Genomic DNA, 17157 nt, shown 5'->3' with positions numbered 1-17157 from the left:
TCTTTGGGAAAATAAATTTCATAAGGAGATTTGTGCTACATTTCTTTGAAACTAAAAATTCAATTGTGGATATGATGAAAGGAAACATAAGTTTTAAATGGACAAAAGAAGCTAAGGTCACTTTTGAACAAATTAAATATGTGATTGCTAATGCTCCTACCCCCTTCTTATCCAAATGTTTCAAAAACAAATTATTTGTATTATTATGTATCTAAAAATACTTTAATTGCTATACTAACTGAACTTGATGGAAATAATGGTGTGACCCAATAGAATTCACGAGTATTCCTCTTGAAAAGCATGAATTGAAATATTCTTTGATAAAAAATAATGCCTATATTGTGGACAAAGCAGTGAAACAATTTAGGTTTTACATTCTAAACTCTCATTCCAAGGTATTTACTCCTGATTTAGTAGTGAAGACTATTCTAACATAGCAAGAGATCAGTGTGAACAAAAGAGCTTCCTAGATAGCTCAAGTGCAAGAATATGATCATGATATCTAACCTACAAATCTTGTACAAGAAGGGAATAGATGGCACCTCCTTGAGACATGTGGATTTTGATCAAAGAAATGAGTTGCTTCAATTGTTTCATAATGAAGCATGTGGATGCCATTATTCTGCATCAGTAACAGCCTATAAAATTTTGAGAAACAATTTTTACTAGCCCAAAATGCTCAATGATGTGGAAGAATGGGTCAAGAAATGTGAACCTTGTCAATAATTCAAAGGAAGAGTTCAATTTGCAATACTCTCATTGAAACTAGTTGTGATTGAAGAACACTTTCAAAAATGGGGTCTGGACTTTATTGGTTGAGGTTCTATCCATCCTCCATCCACCACTAGAAATACTCACATTTTGATGGTGATAGATTATTTCACCAAGTGGATGGAAGCCATTCCTTTCAAGAAAACAACTTCAGAATTGGTGTGGAGTTTCATCAAGCAAAATATTTTGGTTAGGTTTTGGGTTCCTAACAAGATTTTTGCTAACAATGTTACAAAATTCTCATCCTAAAAAATTTCATTCTTCTACCATCAATATGGAATCATACTCTCTCATTCCTCAGATTATTTCGTATAAGGAAATGGTTAAGTAGAATCAAGCAATAAAAATGTTATATCCATTTTGCGGAAATTGATAGATGTCAGTTAGAAGTCTTGGAAAAAACACTTGTATGATGTATTGTGGCTAGATCATACCACTAAGAAGATGGCAACAGGGTTATCTCCCTTTGAGATTGTATATCATACTAAAGTAATCTTTCCTCTCCCTTTTGAGTTGTTTGCTTTGAAGTTCTATAATGCTATTGAAAATTGTAAATTGAAAGATGCTCTTGAAAAGAGAATATTGTATTTGACCAAATTACAAGAGCAAAGAGATGTGGTCATAGCAAGAATACAAGAACATAAATCTCAAGTAAAGAGGTTGTTTGATAAGAAAGCTAAACAAATGGTGTTCCAGGAAGGTGATCTTGTCCTACTTTGGGACAAGCGCAAAGAGACAAAGGGTTTACATGAAAAGTTTGACTCCTTATGGAGAGGCCCATTCTAGATTAAAGAGGTATTTGGACAAAAATCCTTCATCTTATCATACCTAAGTGGTACTCAATTTCCCTTGCCTTAAAATGGGAAACATTTGAAGCATTATCATTAGTAAAGTATGTGGCTTGCCACTTTGTACATATCTCATTGTTTTCTTTCCCTTTTGTTTGGTTGTGTTCCCAAATTGTGTGTGCTTAGTCCCTTTTCATGTATTTATATCCTTTTTCAGGTGACTCTATAGCCAAATGGATAAGGAATTGTTCCAATTTCTCAGGGTTCAAGCTGCAGCCTACACAATCCTTGTCCCCAGTTAGAGCTAGTTGTTACCTTGATAATTACCCAAGCAGTTAAAACTATGGTAATTTCTAAGTGATAGAAAATTTGAGATGTGAATCTCTCTCTCTCCGTGTACTTATGCTCCCATTCTCTCACTATGTACAAGGAGGTTCTTTCACTACCTACTAGAACTACTCTCTCTCTACATACTTGAACTCCTCTCTCTACCTACATACTAAAACCTTTTCAATGGTTAAGGTTAAGAGGTTTGAATTTGAATCCAAACTTCATCTAAAAGTGTCTTCCCTAATCTGAAAAAGGTTTGAGTTTGACTCCAAACTTCATCTAAACGTTTTTTCCCTTATCTGAACCCGAACCCCAAACATTTATAGCTACCTCTGAAATAAAACCTGAAGATGCTCAAAACTAATGATAGACACACTATTTTGGCATACATTTGAGTTGCAGCGACAGAGATTGACCTCATGAAATATTCGCGGTGATGCCATGGAAGATGTGTTCTTTTGTACGTGTATACAGAACATAAAGTCAGGGGATGTATAAAGAATATGGTATTTTGAAGTGAGACAGAGGATGCAACAAGTATTCAGGCCGAGGAAATAAGAACCAAACTATCATGCCATAAACTGAGTAATATTCATCGGAGCTTCTATTCGCTTGTTCAACTGAAAGAACCAAAAGGCATGCAAACTGTTTAATACTATCCGCGAAGTAGAGTTGGCGATTTTTTTACAAGTATGCATATGTATAGTCAACAACTGTAGACTAGGCAGGTGAATTAGTTTGGTCTAGTGCAATGGAAGCGTCTCCTCCCCATTTGATAGCACTGCCTTGCTAAAGCATGCATTTCTTTTACAAATCCATGTGCTAAATCATGGTGTGTAGGCAAGTCACGTGACTATTTGACATAATTATTTCAAGAAAATCTAGGCGGCAGGTGTCAAGATGAATCCCACAAAGGCTCAATATGAAAACATAGACAAGGCACATGAACTATTTGACTAAAATTCTCAGGTATATGCAGCCCGCAAGTGTAAAACTGAATCAATATCATAAAAACATTTATATCTCTGCTGGTGACGTTGCTCATCTGAAATGTCTTAGTGAATATCGATCCAGTGAGGAAATTGTCTATTTAAATCATTCCAATTCCCAGCTTTAGACATAATTCCATGCTAATGGAAGATTGATAGCATTTTCAGTGATAAAACTGGTAAGTGGGAAAGTTGTTTATGCATTGACTTGGCAGGTAGAATGCTCATGAACTATTTGATTAAATGCCTCAACTAAGACAAAAGCACATTCTCAAGGAAAGTGCAGATTTTACAAGCGCACCAGACTATTGGGGTGTTATTGATAGGAATGCTCACTCGGGGTTAGTGCATATTGTCAAGTATTGCACATATGTTGGGATAGTAGAAAAGACTTTGATATTGGTGCAATACAAGATAAGTAGTAGCCCGTGGATGTTGTGAAACTCATAGAGAGCTGATGTATCAACAAATTATTCGTAAATTGATTAAAATATCCAAATCAGAACCATTGGTTTTCAAGCTTCAAAGCGCACCACTAGTTTGATCGAATACTAAGACATGAAGAAGAGAATGTCATTTGATGTGACTTCTCAAATCAAGTAATGAGTTCGAATCAAAGAAGGAAAGGCATGTAAATTATTCAACATAATACTTCAGGTAAATGTTAGAACCAACACACAAAGTTGAGGTTTTGATTGTGTTTTATTATTATCAAAGGAGAATGAATTGAAAGTTTAAAAATACAAAGTGAAGAGACTATTGAACAAGGAGCTTGGTAAACAATACAATGAAAGATGAATTCCGAGGAAAACCTAACTCAACTACTCACAACACGTCCAGATCAAAGAGCAAGCGCAAAAGATATCAGTGATAACAATTGAAAGTTAGAAGTAGTTGCATCTAAAGTTGTTTCAGATTTGTATTTGTATATTTTATAAAGATGTCAACTTTAGTTGTATCTTTGTTTAGTCAATGTCTGGACTCTTCTTGGTTATGGTTAGGCATCAAAAGTTCGAGTTGTAAAAGTTAGAGTTAGTTACAAAGCTTATTCAAAGTAGTCCAAACTCTAACTTTTTAAGTAGTTACAAACCCAAAAAGTTGGTTATGATGGAATAGATATAAATTCATAAACAACACATATAATGGAGCCTTTTTTGGATTTAGAAACAAGGGATACTTATGTTTTGATAGAAAGGAAATTTTTAGAAAGTGTGTACAGTTCTTGTTCATTTAATCAGAAATCTTCTTATGTTCTTGGTGATAAGAAATAAAAGAAAGTACATTTTGCATCTCCTTTTCTACAAAATTCAAATTGTTGAAGTGTTGATTCTTTGTAATGAGTATTTTCATGGTATGGTGTAAATATTCATGAATCATTGAATTAGTATTGTGTCGATCATAGCTTTCAAGCATAGTCCTTGTTTGTTTTCATTAGCACTTTATACCAATTTTAGGGAAGCATTAAAGTTGTGTGGTGCATTCCTCATCAATAGTTTCCTTTCTATCTTCTAACTCAAAATTTTCTTTATTTGAAAATCCAAAATTATATTGTGGGAGGGAGCTACCCCTCTAAACATAGAGGAAGCTCATATATCAAGAGCCTATGCAACTATTGGACAAGCTGATTTTCCATACACGTTTCCATTAGGCAAAATCATACTTTTCATAGAGCCAAATTTGTTTACCAACATAGGTTATGGAAGATCTGTTAGAATATTAAGGTTTATATTAAATAAGATATATTAAGGTGTATATTTAATAAGGGATGGAAGATTTGTTAGACTATTAATGTTTATATGTAAAAGATTATGAAATATTTATTAGAATATTAAAGTGTATAAAAACAATGTTTATCTCTCTTGGGAAAAATTGAAATTTTGTATATTAGAATTAATGTTTATATTTAATTAAGTAACTTTGGTAAGTTATAATATATTTTTTAATTTAATGTTTATATTCTAGAAGATTTGCAGTGAGCACCATCTTAGTGTCTATAATATGAATTTATCTTTAAATAGAATTATCTTTTGCAGTTGTACTATTAAATATTATTATGATGTATGAATTATTTAAAAAATATTTTTTGAATTAAATAAAACAAAGTGTGCATACCAATGTTTTTCTAACTAGTTAGACAATTTGTTTTATTTAATTCAAAATATTTTTTAACTAGTAAAAGAGAAAATTGAAATGATAAGTGTTTAACTTTTTTTTTTTTTTAAACAAATATTTTCTTTCAATATATTATTATGATGTATGAATTAGTTAAAACATATTTTAAGAATATAATATAACAAAGTGTTTTGTACTTTGTGTTAAGCTTTCTAACTAATAAAAGAAGAAGATGAAATGATGATTGTTTAACTTTTTAGTCTTTTTTAATATAAATTTTATTTTAAAATACAAATTCAAAGTACCATCTACATATGCTAAAAGAGATGATAAAGTCAACATTGTTATTCATCATGTTCTTCTCAACATTGACTAGGGGAGAGATTTGGAGTAATTTGAATATGAGTATTTGAGAAATAATAACTAATGCAACATGGTAAAAGTAGATGAGGAGCAGGAGGGAGGCTAGTGGCTTGAAACTTGGAATTGAAAAAGGATGAAAAAGAGGAAGCACAATGAGGAGACCTCAACTAAAAGGGATGGAAACCTAGTGGCCTACTAGAAGATGAGTGAGACTATCCATTCCTATCTCCCCAAGCTCTCTTTCTTGGAGTAGCTCAAGAAGTTGTAGTGATAGTTGATTGGCCTTAATATTTTTCCTCTATAGGGTGTGGGTCAAGTCTAGGGTGCCTAGCTTCTAATGTTTCAAGTTTACGGTGGGTGGTGTCTAATGGTTCCATGAGGTAGTTTTGGTGCTCAAATGGTTCTACTAGTTCCTTGCTATTGGATTCTAAGTTTTGGGTAGCTTGGTTTGTCTTTTTGGCCTTTATGGCATTGGCTAGGATTTTTTTTTTTGTGTCCCATCATGACTAGTTTTTTTTTTTTTTTTTTCTGATTGGTTTTGTTGCTAGTTCTACTTCTAGTTCTATACAATAGGTGTCACTCCTTGTAAATTATCTTTAGACTTAATATTATTTTGGGTGTAATGGGTTTGGACCCTATCCAACTTTAATTAATTAGAACATAAGGTTTAATGTAAGACTAATAATAAAAATAAAGGATCTAGGAATGATGGCTATGCTTAAAACAATAACGTTAAACAATTTTTCTTTTAAATACAAAAGGTAATGTTATATTTTATATACAAAAATTGATTATCAATATAGAAGTGTATTTTCTACACTACAAAGTAGTAAACTAGAATATACATATATAATGAAAATCAATTGCTATTATTGTAAAAAAAAGGTTTCTAAACATCAACTCAAGATAATAATTTATAGCAAGAAAGAGTCTTATATAGGTCAAAAAATATGTTTTTTTTTTTTACCCATGTCCATACCCTAGCAAGAAATATGTACATTGATTATAAGCAAACATGTATTTCAATATCTCATTTCATATTATTCTTCAAAAGAAATCAAGCTTCATTTTTTCATTAACCCTAAATGGCCATTGATATACAAACAAATTATTAAGTCATGGTCATCAAACATTATGACATCACTTGGCCTTCTACCTTGATACACATTCAAGAATTTGGCAATCTTGCCAATTTTCATGTCATTACCACTTCTATTTTTTGGGGTACAATTTCAATTGAGGACAAGATTGGATGTCAACTTAGCTTTGGATCATGAGAAGCCCTTGTGATTGTGAGAAGTACTTGATTGGTTAAAAGCAACTACTAGAAACAAAACCAAACAAATAAAACAAGTATTGAAAAGTAAGAAATTTTGGACATTATTAGAATCTTATATAGTTCCAATCAAGGTGAAAGTCCCATATAGTTCCCAATCAAGATGAAGGTCCCAACAAATAATGAAATAGTTAAATAATAGAAAAATTTAGAACATAATGTGGTTCTAGGAATCATAGTTATTAATAACAATGGTTCTTACAAAAATCTTGAATGCTGAGAAGAGAGTATAAATAATAAGTAGTGATGAAGGAAGAAAAAACATGACAGAGGTTCCAAGTATATTAAAATAAAAAGCCATTGGTTAGTTCCTGTGAGAGCTCCACCATCATGTGATAAGGGGAAAAATAAAAACTACAAAAATAAATAATGGTGTGACCCAATAGAATTCATGAGTATTCCTCTTGAAAAGCATGAATTGAAATATTCGTTGATAAAAAAGAATGCCTATATTGTGGACAAAGTAGTGAAACAATTTAGGTTTTACATTCTAAACTCTCATTCCAAGGTATTTACTCCTGATTTAGTAGTGAAGACTATTCTAACATAGCAAGAGATCGGTGTGAACAAAAGAGCTTCCTAGATAGCTAAAGTGCAAGAATATGATCATGATATCTAACCTACAAATCTTGTACAAGAAGGGAATAGATGGCACCTTCTTGAGACATGTGGATTTTGATCAAAGAAATGAGTTGCTTCAATTGTTGCATAATGAAGCATGTGGATGCCATTATTCTGCATCAGTAACAGCCTATAAAATTTTGAGAAACAATTTTTACTAGCCCAAAATGCTCAATGATGTGGAAGAATGGGTCAAGAAATGTGAACCTTGTCAATACTTCAAAGGAAGAGTTCAATTTGCAATACTCTCATTGAAACTAGCTGTGATTGAAGAACACTTTCAAAAATGGGGTCTGGACTTTATTGGTTGAGGTTCTATCCATCCTCCATCCACCACTAGAAATACTCACATTCTGATGGCGATAGATTATTTCACCAAGTGGATGGAAGCCATTCCTTTCAAGAAAACAATTTCAGAAGTGGTGTGGAGTTTCATCAAGCAAAATATTTTGGTTAGGTTTTGGGTTCCTAACAAGATTTTTGCTAACAATGTTACAAAATTCTCATCCTAAAAAATTTCATTCTTCTACCATCAATATGGAATCATACTCTCTCATTCCTCAGATTATTTCGTATAAGGAAATGGTTAAGTAGAATCAAGCAATAAAAATGTTATATCCATTTTGCGGAAATTGATAGATGTCAGTTAGAAGTCTTGGAAAAAACACTTGTATGATGTATTGTGGCTAGATCATACCACTAAGAAGATGGCAACAGGGTTATCTCCCTTTGAGATTGTATATCATACTAAAGTAATCTTTCCTCTCCCTTTTGAGTTGTTTGCTTTGAAGTTCTATAATGCTATTGAAAATTGTAAATTGAAAGATGCTCTTGAAAAGAGAATATTGTATTTGACCAAATTACAAGAGCAAAGAGATGTGGTCATAGCAAGAATACAAGAACATAAATCTCAAGTAAAGAGGTTGTTTGATAAGAAAGCTAAACAAATGGTGTTCCAGGAAGGTGATCTTGTCCTACTTTGGGACAAGCGCAAAGAGACAAAGGGTTTACATGAAAAGTTTGACTCCTTATGGAGAGGCCCATTCTAGATTAAAGAGGTATTTGGACAAAAATCCTTCATCTTATCATACCTAAGTGGTACTCAATTTCCCTTGCCTTAAAATGGGAAACATTTGAAGCATTATCATTAGTAAAGTATGTGGCTTGCCGCTTTGTACATATCTCATTGTTTTCTTTCCCTTTTGTTTGGTTGTGTTCCCAAATTTTGTGTGCTTAGTCCCTTTTCATGTATTTATATCCTTTTTCAGGTGACTCTACAGCCAAATGGATAAGGAATTGTTCCAATTTCCCAGGTTTCAAGCTGCATCCTACACAATCCTTGTCCCCAGTTAGAGCTAGGTTTCAAGCTGCATCCTACACAATCCTTGTCCCTAGTTAGAGCTAGTTGTTACCTTGATAATTACCCAAGCGGTTAAAACTATGGTAATTTCTAAGTGATAGAAAATTTGAGATGTGAATCTCTCTCTCTCTCTGTACTTATGCTCCTATTCTCTCACTATGTACAAGGAGGTTCTTTCACTACATACTAGAACTACTCTCTCTCTACATACTTGAACTCCTCTCTCTACCTACATACTAAAACCTTTTCAATGGATAAGGTTAAGAGGTTTGAATTTGAATCCAAACTTCATCTAAAAGTTTCTTCCCTAATCTGAAAAAGGTTTGAGTTTGACTCCAAACTTCATGTAAAAGTTTTTTCCCTTATCTGAACCAGAACCCCAAACTTTTATAGCTACCTCTGAAATAAAACCTGAAGATGCTCAAAACTAATGATAGACACACTATTTTGGCATACATTTGAGTTGCAGTGACAGAGATTGACCTCATGAAATATTCGCGGTGATGCCATGGAAGATGTGTTTTTTTGTACGTGTATACAGAACATAAAGTCAGGGGATGTATAAAGAATATGGTATTTTGAAGTGAGACAGAGGATGCAACAAGTACTCAGGCCGAGGAAATAAGAACCAAACTATCATGCCATAAACTGAGTAATATTCATCGGAGCTTCTATTCGCTTGTTCAACTGAAAGAACCAAATGGCATGCAAACTGTTTGATACTATCCGCGAAGTAGAGTTGGCGATTTTTTTACAAGTATGCATATGTATAGTCAACAACTGTAGACTAGGCAGGTGAATTAGTTTGGTCTAGTGCAATGGAAGCGTCTCCTCCCCATTTGATAGCACTGCCTTGCTAAAGCATGCATTTCTTTTACAAATCCATGTGCTAAATCATGGTGTGTAGGCAAGTCACGTGACTATTTGACATAATTATTTCAAGAAAATCTAGGCGGCAGGTGTCAAGATGAGTCCCACAAAGGCTCAATATGAAAACATAGACAAGGCACATGAACTATTTCACTAAAATTCTCAGGTATATGCAGCCCGCAAGTGTAAAGCTGAATCAATATCATAAAAACATTTATATCTCTGCTGGTGACGTTGCTAATCTGAAATGTCTTAGTGAATATCGATCCAGTGAGGAAATTGTCTATTTAAATCATTCCAATTCCCAGCTTTAGACATAATTCCATGCTAATGGAAGATTGATAGCATTTTCAGTGATAAAACTGGTAAGTGGGAAAGTTTTTTATGCATTGACTTGGCAGGTAGAATGCTCATGAACTATTTGATTAAATGCCTCAACTAAGACAAAAGCACATTCTCAAGGAAAGTGCAGATTTTACAAGCGCACCAGAACATTGGGGTGTTATTGATAGGAATCTTCACTCGGGGTTAGTGCATATTGTCAAGTATTGCACATATGTTGGGATAGTAGACAAGACTTTGATATTGGTGCAATACAAGATAAGTAGTAGCCCGTGGATGTTGTGAAACTCATAGAGAGCTGATGTATCAACAAATTATTCGTAAATTGATTAAAATATCCAAATCAGAACCATTGGTTTTCAAGCTTCAAAGCGCACCACTAGTTTGATCGAATACTAAGACATGAAGAAGAGAATGTCATTTGATGTGACTTCTCAAATCAAGTAATGAGTTCGAATCAAAGAAGGAAAGGCATGTAAATTATTCAACATAATACTTCAGGTAAATGTTAGAACCAACACACAAAGCTGAGGTTTTGATTGTGCTTTATTATTATCAAAAGGAGAATGAATTGAAAGTTTAAAAATACAAAGTGAAGAGACCATTGAATAAGGAGCTTGATAATCAATACAATGAAAGATGAATTCCGAGGAAAACCTAAGTCAACTACTCACAACACCTCCAGATCAAAGATCAAGCGCAAAAGATATCAGTGATAACAATTGAAAGTTAGAAGTAGTTGCATCTAAAGTTGTTTCAGATTTGTATTTGTATATTTTATAAAGATGTCAACTTTAGTTGTATCTTTGTTTAGTCAATGTCTGGACTCTTCTTGGTTATGGTTAGGCATCAAAAGTTCGAGTTGTAAAAGTTAGAGTTAGTTACAAAGCTTATTCAAAGTAGTACAAACTCTGACTTTTTGCGTAGTTACAAACCCAAAAAGTTGGTTATGATGGAATAGATGTAAATTCATAAACAACACATGTAATGGAGCCTTTTTTGGATTTAGAAACAAGGGATACTTATGTTCTGATAGAAAGGAAATTTTTAGAAAGTGTGTATAGTTCTTGTTCATTTAATCAGAAATCTTCTTATGTTCTTGGTGATAAGAAATAAAAGAAAGTACATTTTGCATCTCCTTTTCTACAAAATTCGAATTGTTGAAGTGTTGATTCTTTGTAATGAGTATTTTCATGGTATGGTGTAAATATTCATGAATCACTGAATTAGTATTGTGTCGATCATAGCTTTCAAGCATAGTCCTTGTTTGTTTTCATTAGCACTTTATACCAATTTTAGTGAAGCATTAAGGTTGTGTGGTGCATTCCTCATCAATAGTTTCCTTTCTATCTTCTAACTCAAAATTTTCTTTATTTGAAAATCCAAAATTATATTGTGGGAGGGAGCTACCCCTCTAAACATAGAGGAAGCTCATATATCAAGAGCCTATGCAACTATTGGAGAAGCTGATTTTCCATACACGTTTCCATTAGGCAAAATCATACTTTTCATAGAGCCAAATTTGTTTACCAACATAGGTTATGGAAGATTTATAAATTTAATAAAGTATGGAAGATCTGTTAGAATATTAAGATTTATATTAAATAAGATATATTAAGGTGTATATTTAATAAGGGATGGAACATTTGTTAGACTATTAATGTTTATTTGTAAAAAATTATGAAACATTTATTAGAATATTAAAGTGTATAAAAACAATGTTTATCTCTCTTGGGAAAAATTGAAATTTTGTATATTAGAATTAATGTTTATATGTAATTAAGTAACTTTGGTAAGTTATAATATATTTTTAATTTAATGTTTATATTCTAGAAGATTTGCAGTGAGCACCATCTTAGTGTCTATAATATGAATTTTATCTTTAAATAGAATTATCTTTTGCAGTTGTACTCTTAAATATTATTATGATGTATGAATTATTTAAAAAATATTTTTTGAATTAAATAAAACAAAGTGTGCATACCAATGTTTTTCTAACTAGTTAGACACTTTGTTTTATTTAATTCAAAATATTTTTTAACTAGTAAAAGAGAAAATTGAAATGATAAGTGTTTAACTTTTTATTTTTTTAAACAAATATTTTCTTTCAATATATTATTATGATGTATGAATTAGTTAAAACATATTTCAAGAATATTATATAACAAAGTGTTTTGTACTTTGTGTTAAGCTTTCTAACTAATAAAAGAAGAAGATGAAATGATGAGTGTTTAACTTTTTAGTCTTTTTTAACATAAATTTTATTTTAAAATACAAATTCAAAGTACCATCTACATATGCTAAAAGAGATGATAAAGTCAACATTGTTATTCATCATGTTCTTCTCAACATTGACTAGGGGAGAGATTTGGAGTAATTTGAATATGAGTATTTGAGAAACAATAACTAATGCAACATGGTAAAAGTAGATGAGGAGCAGGAGGGAGGCTAGTGGCTTGAAACTTGAAATTGAAAAAGGATGAAAAAGAGGAAGCACAATGAGGAGACCTCAACTAAATGGGATGGAAACCTAGTGGCCTACTAGAAGATGAGTGAGACTATCCATTCCTATCTCCCCAAGCTCTCTTTCTTGGAGTAGATCAAGAAGTTGTAGTGATAGTTGATTGGCCTTAATATTTTTCCTCTGTAGGGTGTGGGTCAAGTCTAGGGTGCCTAGCTTCTAATGTTTCTAGTTTAAGGTGGGTGGTGTCTAATGGTTCCATGAGGTAGTTTTGGTGCTCAAATGGTTCTACTAGTTCCTTGCTACTGGATGCTAAGTTTTGGGTAGCTTGGTTTGTCTTTTTGGCCTTTATGGCATTGGCTAGGCTTTTTTTTTTGTGTCCCATCATGATTAGTTTTTTTTTTTTTCTAATTGTTTTTGTTGCTAGTTCTACTTCTAGTTCTATACAATAGGTGTCACTCCTTGTAAATTATCTTTAGACTTAATATTATTTTGGGTGTAATGGGTTTGGACCCTATCCAACTTTACTTAATTAGAACATAAAGTTCAATGTAAGACTAATAATAAAAATAAAGGATCTAGGAATGATGGCTATGCTTAAGACAATAACGTTAAACAATTTTTCTTTCAAATACAAAAGGTAATGTTATATTTTATATACAAAAATTGATTATCAATATAGAAGTGTATTTTGTACACTACAAAGTAGTAAACTAGAATATACATATATAATGAAAATCAATTGGTATTATTGTAAAAAAAAGGTTTCTAAACATCAACTCAAGATAATAATTTATAGCAAGAAAGAGTCTTATATAGGTCAAAAAATATGTTTTTTTTTTTACCCATGTCCATACCCTAGCAAGAAATATGTACATTGATTATAGGCAAACATGTATTTCAATATCTCATTTCATATTATTCTTCAAAAGATATCAAGCTTCATTTTTTCATCAACCCTAAATGGCCATTGATATACAAACAAATTATTAAGTCATGGTCATCAAACATTATGACATCACTTGGCCTTCTACCTTGATACACATTCAAGAATCTGGCAATCTTGCCAATTTTCATGTCATTGCCACTTCTATTTTTTGGGGTACAATTTCAATTGAGGACAAGATTGGACGTCAACTTAGCTTTGGATGATGAGAAGCCCTAGTGATTGTGAGAAGTACTTGATTGGTTAAAAACAATTACTAGAAACAAAAGCAAACAAATAAAACAAGTATTGAAAAGTAAGAAATTTTTGACATTATTAGAATCTTAAATAGTTCCAATCAAGGTGAAAGTCCCATATAGTTCCCAATCAAGATGAAGGTCACAATAAATAATGAAATAGTTAAATAATAGAAAAATTTAGAACATAATGTGGTTCTAGGAATCATAGTTATTAATAACAATGGTTCTTACAAAAATCTTGAATGCTGACAAGGGAGTATAAATAATAAGTAGTGATGAAGGAAGGAAAAACATGACAGAGGTTCCAAGTATATTAAAATAAAAAGCCATTGGTTAGTTCCTATGAGAGCTCCACCATCATGTGATAAGCGGAAAAATAAAAACTACAAAAATAAATATCAGAGGTTTTGCATGTTCTATGTGAAAAATCTTCTATCAATTCAAGTTCACTATAAAGAGTTTAGGTTTAATTTGGACAACTTGAACATCATAAACCAAATTATGATTATTAGGCTCAAAGTGTTAAAAAATGAAAATTGACTTTTATCTCTAAACTTAATTTTTCTATATTATGTATCATTTAAAAGTGAGATGTTCAATCCATATAATTACAAAAAACTCACAAAGCATCCAACATGTTTATCAAGGTTATCTCTAATTATGCCGAAGGTGTCCCTTTTCTGAAGTCTGAAAACATCATTTTAAAATCAGTGATCAATATTCATTAATATAGGATGCAAGATGACTAAAGTAATCTCAATTGTTAAATTGAACACATGAAACTAGGCATGTCAAATATGCAATTCCTAACAAGTGTAGTCATTTGGAATATTTTATTAATTTGTCATTGAGTGTTTTTAGAATATGAAAGTCCAATTTGAAATATTTTTCTCACCATCTGCCAAGTGTAGTCCATTCCAATATTTTTGTATGGAACGTGTTTGATCTACATCTTCTACAGTTCGTAGAGGTATTCTTGCAATCTTGTAAGTTTCATTCCTTCTGTTTGGTGTTGTAAGTACAACATTTTTATGAGATAACTTTTCTTGTGGTAGATCACAATTCATTTTTGATTGGTTATTGAATTCAAACTTCATAGCAATTTTAAAAATCTCTCTGCAAGACCAGAATTATTATTTTTTGACTATCCTTCGTATGAGATTTATGAAGCTTCATGCTTCCATTTTTATCCACTATCCAAGTGTCCACAAATATGTAAGATCGTGCTCATTCCCTTTGACATCTTGACAATCCTCAATTTTTCATCTCTGTCAATTACTTCGCAACTCCTTGCCAGCCTGCTATGTGGAGAAACCTTTCTGTCGAAGCTTTTCAGTGTCATTACCCCACTGCAAATATGGAGGCCACCAAGCTGCTAGTTGAACTAGGGAACTGTTAAAATGATTCCAATGGGAGGATGGGTTTTCCCTCTATGTAAACCTCTCAAAAAAAAACATGACAACCATCAACCTTCCTCCCAATGATGATGATAACAGAAATGATGATCTTTTCACTCTCGAGCCCTCTCTCATCCTCGTACTAGCCCCACCCTTCACACACCCAGCCTAATTGCACGTCCTCTTTACCGCCAATATTTGCAGAATCCCACAATTCTGATTCCTCTGATAAAACATCGGCCAAAGGGAGTGTAGAGACATAGAGACGGTTGCCAACTCCATTACTACAATTCTCCTTTCCCTGACCTTTGAATTGCTATAATTTAATGACCTAATTATACGCTGAGAGCTTGCAGAGTTCGAATCTTTGAATTGCTATAATTTAAAGACCTAATTATAAGCAAAGTTCTTGCAGAGTTCGGGTCGGGGAATTTAGACTAACAAATTTGAAGGATTTTATTCCAGAATTGCAGCAATTTGTAGCACAAATGCCCAAGGAATAGGCAGTGACAGGTGCAACAGGCAGCAACTGTGGCTTCTTGTCTCTCACATGGATTATACTTTCCCACACGTCATCTCTTCACCAAAACACAAAAAATTCTGACCGCCGTCCATCCTTTTCAATTGATAGCACAACTTCTTTACTGATTAATTTGCAGCTTCTCCAGTAAAGTCTCAAGCCAATTTTTCTCAGTGCCTAAGCAAGGTATAATTTTTCATTCGTCCATTGTAGAAACAAAAACACACATTTATCTCAGCCAACTACCATAATCCTATGTGGGTAAGTAATATACTTCACATTTTGGAGTTTTACTTCTCCCAACAAATCCCTTTGGTCCCTAATTTTTTTGTAGTGTTGGTGGATATTTTCTAACATTCAGGTACATTGGGCTATAGTCCCATGGAGCTTATGATAGATTTAAAAATATCTTTTTGGAATTGAAACTCCAGTTTATCCTCATGTCATGGAACTTCTTCCAGTTGGAAAACTTAAACGTTGAAGAGCTAATAGGTTGTCCTTGAGCCCCATGCCCATCTACCCTGTCAGGTCACCACAAGCATCCATGAACGACAAGAATATATTTTTTGTAGGCGAGATTTTGAATTTGGACGTTGAGGGGGAAGGATATGAAAAAAAGGAATGTTTATTCATTCATTTAGTGAGTAAGTAGATCAAGCAGATCAGAGAAGTTGTAGAGCTGAGCAGAGAAATAAGAAGGAAAGAAGTTTGTGCCTGCAGTTGCACGTGCTTCCCCTATTCACTATGTAAGTTTGTCATTATTAGATTTGTCCTGTTGAAGCAGTGATTTCTCTAAGCACCATTGTATGCAGCCATTAGAGATGCAAGTTTAAAAGTTTATTGAAGTTTGAAGTATTATCAATTTAGGGTTATTTTAGGATTTTTTGGTTGAAGCCAAATGCTCCCAAATTTTGTAATAGTTTAAATCAAAGATTGAATAGAAGGCAAGCAGGCAGACTTGAATCTATTGCTCTTCGCTTGTATGTTGCATTTGAGTAATTTGTTTGAAAGCTTAAAGCTTTGGCTCTCTGATTTTAATGGTGAAAGTATTCACGTTGGAATCTCTTAAGTTATCATTTTTTTCAGTTGAATAGAATACTCAACACCTACTACATTTTCTGTGTGCCGAGCTCTTCAAGTGCCAGGCATTTCCTTTTGGAGCTGAGCTTACTCGGCATCCATTGTTGCCAAGTATTATTTCTTTGAGTGCTGAGCTAACTTGACACCTATTGCTTGTCACTCAGCACCTTCAAGTGCCAAGCAACCTTTCACTCGGCACCATCAAGTGCCGAGCAATCTATGACTCGGCACCTTCAAGTGCCGAGAAAAATTGGCACTCAGCACCTTCATGTGCTGAGCAGTTTTTAAGTGCTGAGCAGATTTTTAGATTTAGGGTTGTGAGTATTAAATTAAATTTTTAATATATTTCTCACATGGTATCAGAGCTTTGAGGCACCACATCCACAGTGAGTTAGAGCATTTTTTTTCTTGGGTTATTTGACATGGTAGGAGATGCAGGAAAGATATGGTAGCAGCCACCATCCTTTAATGGGCAAAATTATGATATATGAGCAAAGAAGATGAAGACCATAATGGTTGCAAATGATTTGTGGGAGTTTGTAGTTAATGGATTCAATGATGTGACTGATCCAACTTAGTATGATGCCCTCACAAAAGCACAGAAGACTCATTTGAAAGAGTCAAGGAGGAAA

The sequence above is a fragment of the Cupressus sempervirens genome, chromosome 11 (genome assembly GCF_028749045.1).
Source record: "Cupressus sempervirens isolate cs-2001-9-10 chromosome 11, ASM2874904v1, whole genome shotgun sequence".
NCBI classification, from domain to species: domain Eukaryota; kingdom Viridiplantae; phylum Streptophyta; class Pinopsida; order Cupressales; family Cupressaceae; genus Cupressus; species Cupressus sempervirens.
Note: the sequence above shows the minus strand (reverse complement) of the source record.